Raw genomic sequence first — 7976 nt, forward strand, 5'->3', positions numbered from 1 at the left:
CAATTCTTGTTTGGGGGATTTTCGCCCAATCTTTCTTGCAAAAGCTGGGGGTTTTCACCCATTCTTCCTTGCAAAAGGCTTCTAGTTCTGTGAGATTCTTGGGCTGTCTTGCATGCACTGCTCTTTTGAGGTCTATCCACAGATTTTCTATGATGTTTAGGTCAGGGGACCATGAGGGCCATGGCAAAACCTTCAGCTTGCGCCTCTTGAGGTAGTCCATTGTAGATTTTGAGGAGTGTTTAGGATCCTTTCCTTTTTTTCACTCTAAAATTGTACAAAACAAAAGTAATACACTAATCTTGCTTAAAATGTTGAAAAGAGTGTTTCATCTTTAACTTTATGACTTTTGGAGATTAGTTAATCTTTTACTCACTTAACTATTCACAGTAACAGATATTTTGACCAGGGGTGCCCAAACTTTTGCATGCCACTGTATTTTGTATAAATGTTTAAGTCTGACAGTCGACTTAACTATTATCTCCATAGAAAAAATATATGAATGACATTTCCTTTTCAAGATTGGTTACATTTCTCCACACTTTAAGGTCTTCCATAGCACTGTTAATCTCCCTTTAAGAACACAATGCCATTTGGTAGAAGCTTCCTGGACCAGGTTATGCCATCAAAGCTGAACCAGGAGGTACAGAGAAGAGGAAACATTAGGAGGCTAATACTTCTGGGTTACTGTGGTATTGTTGTTACAGATACTCAGGGACTTTGAGTGATGACAGCAGCTAAATGTGGTGCCAAAGTTAGAGAAAAGCCATGATCTAATTGAATGCTGGAGCTTGAATAGCTTACACACACAAAATACTGGAGGAACCCAGCAGGCCAGGCAGCATCTATGGAAAAGATTACAGTCGATGATTCGGGCTGAGACCCTTCAGCAGGACTGGAGAAAAAAAGATGCGGGTAGATTTAAAAGGTGGGGGAGGACAGAGAGAAACAAAAGGTGATAGGAGAAACCGGGAGGGGAAGAGGGGAAGGGATGAAGTAGAGAGCTGGGAAGTTGATTGGTGAAAAAGATACAGGGCTGGAGTCTGATAGGTGAGGGCAGAAGGCCATGGAAGAAAGAAAAAGGGGAGGAGCACCAGAGGGAAACAATGGGCAGGCAAGGACATAAGGTGAGAGAGGGAAACAGGGATGGGCAATAGTGAACGAGTTGGGTGGGGAGGGCATTATCGGAAGTTTGAGAAATCAATGTTCATGCCATCAGGTTGGAGGCTACCCAGATGGAATACCCAGGTGATGTTCTTCCACCTGACAGTACAGGAGTAGAGGAGGCCATGGATTGACATATCAGAATGGGAATGGGAAGTAGTATTAAAATGGGTGGTCACTGGGAGATCCCACTTGTTCTGTCGGACGAAGTGTAGGTGCTCAGTGAAGCAGTCTCCCAATCTACAATAGGTCTCACCGATATATACCAGGACCACAACAGGAGCACCGGACACAGAATGTGACCCCAACAGACACACAGGGCTCAATATTGAATCAAATGATTTTAGATGCTTTACTCTTTCTGTTTGTATCTAAACTGGCCAGTTCCACTGTGAGGTTTTCCACCTGTAATATGTACGTACTCTCCATAGATACTGCCTGATCTGCATTCTCTATTTAGTCTCAGGTCTCAGCAACACCTGCGTCTTCTGTTTCACAGTTCTAGTATGTTCCTTTATCTGTTTTGTCACTCTCCAGCCCTCCTCAATGAACAATCAAAGTTCAAAGTAAATTTATTATCAAAATATATATTATATATGTCACCATATACAACCCTGAAAATCAACCAGACGTTTCCATAAACATTAGGATCACCTTAGCAATCCTGGCCTCACCCTGTCAAGATATTCCTTTTGTGCTTCCTACCATTTAACACCCTCCCTGAAACTTAAAACTTTGTTTTCTAACTTTCCCAGTTCTGATGAAGAATATTCAACTTAAATCGATCTCTCTGTTTCTCTTTGCGCAAATGCTGCCTGACCTACCAAGTTATTATCCTTGGTGGACCATATGGACTTAAGCATGGTGTGGAAGGTGGGGGCAATGATATAGATATGTATGCCATAAACACAAGAGATTCTGCAGACACTGGAAATCCAGAGCAACACCCACAAAATGCTGGAGGAACTCAGCAAGTCAGGCAGCATCTATGGAAATGAATAAACAGTGGATGTTTCAGGCTGAGGCCCTTCATCGGGATAGATACATACTCTACATTCTTGGATAAACACTACAGGAGCCCTAGTGATGATGATTTTCCCAACTCCCTGCCCCCACGACTTAATTCAATCCCCTGCAGACTTTAACACAAGAATATATCAGGTTATTTAGAATTGGGACCACAGATGATCTTCTCAATAAGAGAAGATGTAGTTAGCACTCAACTCTTCAATGGATCTGCTGTTGCTTGTATTCTGCATACAGTGCACAGTCATGACAGCCTGATCTCTAAGCAACCATCCTGACACGGTGCTTAGGCTGAACAATGCAGGCATCTTTAATGCTGGAAATCATGGGATTAGCTCAGCTTCTATGGCAGCATGCAGAAAAACAAAGAACGTGGTGGCAAGCTGCATTGTCACAGAAAGAAATTCATTTCATAGAGAGGCATTTTGACACTAAATAAAATCAAAGCATTTATTGTTAAACTACATCATAGATTTGTGGATAAAATTATGAAATCTGTGGCAGGCACAGGGGAGAACATTTGACTTGACTCAAATGTTACAGTCGTACAACCCCTTGGCCCACCACATCTATTCTGCCCTCATCTTATCCATATTAATCCCATATTCCTTAATGCCTTGATCTTTCAAGTACCTGTCAGTCAATGTCAAAGTAAATTTATTATCTAAGTACGTCACCATATACTACCCTGAGATTCATTTTCTTGCAGGCATTCAAGAGACCTTTTAAAGGTTGTTACTGTTTACTGCCTCCATTATCTCCTTAAGCCGATCATTCCACATACAATCCAGAATCAAACCTTTCTGTAAAAAATTATACCTCAGTTTGCTAGAAGCCCTAAAGGGCATTTTACTGCTCTGCCCTTGCCCTCGACTGGAGAGGTGATTTACTTTACCTGTGCAGGGGGTAAAACTATGAGGGCAGATAGAAATGAGCCTTGCATACTTGAGAATGCGAGAATGTAGCTTCCTGTGGATTTGACTGTACGCAAACAATGAGAGTACTGTACTAGGGATGGACACACTGAGTAAAGAACGGGAGAAATACCATGGACAAGACAGGGAAAGCGAACATGTGTGACCGCAGAGCAGACAACATGGCCCTCAGAGAGACACCAGCCCCAAGCAGAGGGGAGAGACTGGGTGAAGTGTGGACAGAAGATGGGACAATGATCGTGAATCATGTCAGCAAGTCCCAAGGTTAGGGACTGTTAAAGGACAAGAACTGTTAAAGGTGATGCAGCTACCGGTAGATGTAGCAGCAACTGAAGTAAATGCTGAGCAGAAAGGGGAGAGTATGGAGCAGAAAAGGAATGAGTGTAAAGATCACAGGGCATAGAGAGCAACAGGAGGACAAAATGACAGAAATTGAGAGGGTGGAGAAAGAAATCAAGGGATTTACCAATTTAGTAAGACCTTGTGGAGATGTGGCGGACCATTGCAATGCTTTGAGGGACCGAGCGAAACAGCAACAACATATTGCTGATCGGAGAAAGTCAGAGAGAGGGAAGATCGTCCTCCCACAGATGGGTGACCAATTCATGGTGAGGGAGCTGTGGTGAACTACATATACCTGTCTGGACACGCCCCCTGTTGACTGCTCCTGTGGCTCCTCCCACAGACCCCGGTATAAAGGCGATTGAGGCCTGAGCCCGGCCTCTCTGTCTCCAGGATGTAGTATGGTGGTCAACTCAATAAAAGCCGCTGAAAAAAAGCAAGGTTCACTCCCAGGTGGATAAGTACTTCCGACAAATGACACCTGTGTTTGTGTGCAGTCCTGGCAAGGCAGACAGTGGAAAACACAGGACTCGGGTTCAACTGTATGACTCACCTTCTAGTCACTCTCACAAATAAAACAAGGGATCGTGTCTACCTAGTAACAACGTCATTACAGAGAATCTAAGTGATGGACAGCAGCCTGCTGCTTCACATCTGACCACTCCTGGTGAAAACTACATGCTGAAGTGTAATGGTAACCACTTTGTAATGAAGGCTGGTTCTGGGAGATCAGCGATTCGTTGTAGAATAGAAAGATATAGGGGAAAATAGATGGGAAAGGATCTGAGTTACGGTGGACATCAAGTTCCACAGCCTCGATGGCAAGGCGAACCAAGAAAGAATAAAATGCATATAGCGTCTCAAAGCAACGACCCCAGCCTGAAATGGGAGTGGATACAAAGGAGCTGGGCCCTGTCAGTGTTTGGACCACTGATCAAAAGGACAAACCAGGAGTGGGTGCCACTGGGATAAGGTACTTGGAGATACACAAATAGAGACCACCCCAAACCCTCTTGCAGATTGATCAAAGGGACTGAGAGACTTATTGTCAGATTTTTCTGACAGTCTTTTGTCACAGCACTGAATGGGAACTGTTACCATGCTAGTGTCCACAGAATAACTGACAGCTACTGCTGAGTTTTAGCTATCAAATACTGATGGTGGAGGGGAAGATAAAGATGTGATTAAACTGTACTGGGCCAGCAGGCAAGAAAGCAACAAGCACATAAATGACAAAGCTGAATTTTAAAGTCTGTTGAAATCGAAAAGACAAAACTATCTAAGAAGAGGATGTGATCAAATTTTTGGAATGGTTTATTGCCATCTTTGTTTAGTCTTGTAGATAGGGATGATAGTGCAGATGGAGATGCACACAGGGTTTGACCTTCCTGGGACAGATTTCTGTCCGGGGGCCAAGGGGAGGGCATATTTGGGAGTACTCTGGAGTTATATGCAGATATTAATTGAAGCAAGAACGTCTTCAGTTCTTTTTGTAAATTGTAAGCAGTAAATTGAAGTTAAAAACACAGATTCTCCCACAGATTAAGTGATTGCATATGTATCAGCCAAACGGTAAGACATTGGGGTCATGTTAATTGCCATGCATCGACTATGGGTTTACGGAATTTGCACCTTTGTAACATTGTAAATTGTAAGCATTGTGTAAGTTCAGGGAAACTTGCAAATAGCTTGTTTCAGCAAAGATATTTAACGTTCAGAGGGGTCTCCCACTGTAGACATACAATTCAAAGGAAGCACAGTCAAACCAAAGTTTTGAAATAAGCGATGTCATTGTAGCTAGTGAAATTGTACTGAATCACCTGCTGTTACCTTTGGTCTTTGGGTATAAAAATGGGATGTGCTTTGTGAGACTCTACCGCGAGCGTCACCAGGAGGATGACTGCTTGTTATGATGAAGACTTGTATATCACCAGCTTCAGTGGTCTCGGGTGACTTCATTCAATCACAGCACAATCTGCTCCAGCCAATTCTTGTTACATGCCCTAGCATCTCTGTACCAGATCTCCAGCCCCTTCAGGTAGTCAGACTCAACACTATATGTGATTTTACACAGTAAGGTTCAGAGCCGCATAGATCAACAACCAGTATCTTTCTCTGGGGTTGAAATGTCTAATACCGGCGGCATACATTCAAAATGAGGGTGGGTAAGTTTAAAGAAGGTATGCAGGGCAAGTCCGTTACATGTAGGGTGTCTGGAATGGGTTGCCGGGGGCGGGAGTGGAGGCAAATACAGTAAAGGTGCATGTAAACAAGCATGGAGGGATGTAGACACTGGGTAGGTAAAAGGGCCTAGATTGTTTAGGTAAAAACACAAAATGCTGGCAGAACTCTGCAGGTCAGACAGCATCTATGGGAGGAGGTAGGGACGACGTTTCGGGCCGAAACCCTTCATCAGGAGTGAAGTAACATGGGATGGTGGAGAGGGGATAAGAAGTGGGGGGAGGGATGAAGTGGAGAGCTGGGAAGTGATAGGCTGGAGGGAAATGGGCTAGGGGGAAGGTGGAGAATTATAGGAAATAAAAGAGAAAGAAAGGTAGGGCTGGGGGGAGATTATAGTGAGGGGGGAAAAAAGAGAGAAAGAGAACCAGACTAAAATAATAGACAGGGATGGGGGTAAGGGGGGGCAGGGGTATCAACAGAGGTCTGTGAGTTGGATGTTCATGCCGGCAGGTAGGAGGCTACCTAGGCGGGAGATAAGGTATTGATCCATCGACCTGCGTGTGGCTTCATCTTGACGGTAGAGGAGGCCATGGACAGACATGTCGGAGTGGGAGTGGTTTGTGGAATTGAAGTGTGTGGCCACAGGGAGATCCCGCCACTGCTGGAGGACTGAGCGCCGGTGTTCGGCGAAACGGTCTCCCAGTCTGCGGCGGGTCTCCCCAATGTATAAATGGCCACATCGGGAGCACTGGATACAGTATATCACCCCAGTTGACTCACAGGTGAAGTGGTGCCTCACCTGAAAGGACTGTCTTGGGGCCTGGGATGGTGGTGAGGGAAGAAGTGTGGGGGCAGGTGTAGCACTTCTTCCGTTTGCAGGGATAAGTGCCCGGAGGGAGTTCGGTGGGGAGGGATGAATGGATAAAGGAGTCGCGTAGGGAGCGATCCCTACGGAAAGCCGAGAGTGGGGGTGGGGGGGGGGGAAGATGTGTCTGGTGGTGGGATCCCGTAGGAGGTGGCGGAAGTTACGGAGGATTATACGTTGGATCTGTAGGCTGGTAGGGTGATAGGTGAGGACCGGGGGACTCTATCCCTGGTGGGCTGGCGGGGGGGATGGGGTGAGGGCAGAGGTGCATGAAATACGGGAGACGCGATGGAGGGCAGAGTTGATAGTGGACGAAGGGTAGCTGTTTCCCACAGCTACCTAGACTTTTCCTCCTCCCACACTGTCTCCTGCAAAAATGCTATCCCTTTCTCTCAATTCCTCTGCCTCCGCCGCATCTGCTCTCAGGATGAGGCCTTTCATTCTAGGACAAAGGAGATGTCTTCCTTTTTTAAAGAAAGGGGCTTCCCTTCGTCCACTATCAACTCTGCCCTCCATCGCGTCTCCCGTATTTCACGCACCTCTGCCCTCACCCCATCCCCCTGCCGGCCCACCAGGAATAGAGTCCCTCTGGTCCTCACCTATCACCCTACCAGCCTACAGAACCAACGCATAATCCTCCGTAACTTCCGCCACCTCCTACGTGATCCCACCACCAGCCACATCTTCCCCTCCCCCCCACTCTCGGCTTTCCGTAGGGATCGCTCCCTACGCGACTCCCTTGTCCATTCATCCCTCCCCACCGACCTCCCTCCGGGCACTTATCCCTGCAAACGGAAGAAGTGCTACACCTGCCCCCACACTTCTTCCCTCACCACCATCCCAGGCCCCAAGACAGTCCTTTCAGGTGAGGCACCACTTCACCTGTGAGTCAGCTGGGGTGATATACTGTATCTGGTGCTCCCGATGTGGCCATTTATACATTGGGGAGACCCGCCGCAGACTGGGAGACCATTTCACTGATCACCAGTGCTCAGTCCTCCAGCAGTGGCGGGATCTCCCTGTGGCCACACACTTCAATTCCACAGACCACTCCCACTCCGATATGTCTGTCCATGGCCTCCTCTACCGTCAAGATGAGGCCACACGCAGGTCGATGGAGCAATACCTTATCTCCCGCCTAGGTAGCCTCCTGCCTACCGGCATGAACATCCAACTCACAGACCTCCATTGATACCCCTGCCCCCCCTTACCCCCATCCCTGTCTATTATTTTAATCTGGTTCTCTTTCTCTCTCTTTTTTCCCCCCTCACTATAATCTCCCCCCAGCCCTACCTTTCTTTCTCTTTTATTTCCCATAATTCTCCACCTTTCCCCTAGCCCATTTCCCTCCAGCCTATCACTTCCCAGCTCTCTACTTCATCCCTCCCCTCACTTCTTATCCCCTCTCCACCATCCCATGTTACTTCACTCCTGATGAAGGGTTTCGGCCCGAAACGTCGTCACTA

The sequence above is a fragment of the Hemitrygon akajei genome, chromosome 11 (assembly GCF_048418815.1).
Source record: "Hemitrygon akajei chromosome 11, sHemAka1.3, whole genome shotgun sequence".
NCBI classification, from domain to species: Eukaryota; Metazoa; Chordata; class Chondrichthyes; order Myliobatiformes; family Dasyatidae; genus Hemitrygon; species Hemitrygon akajei.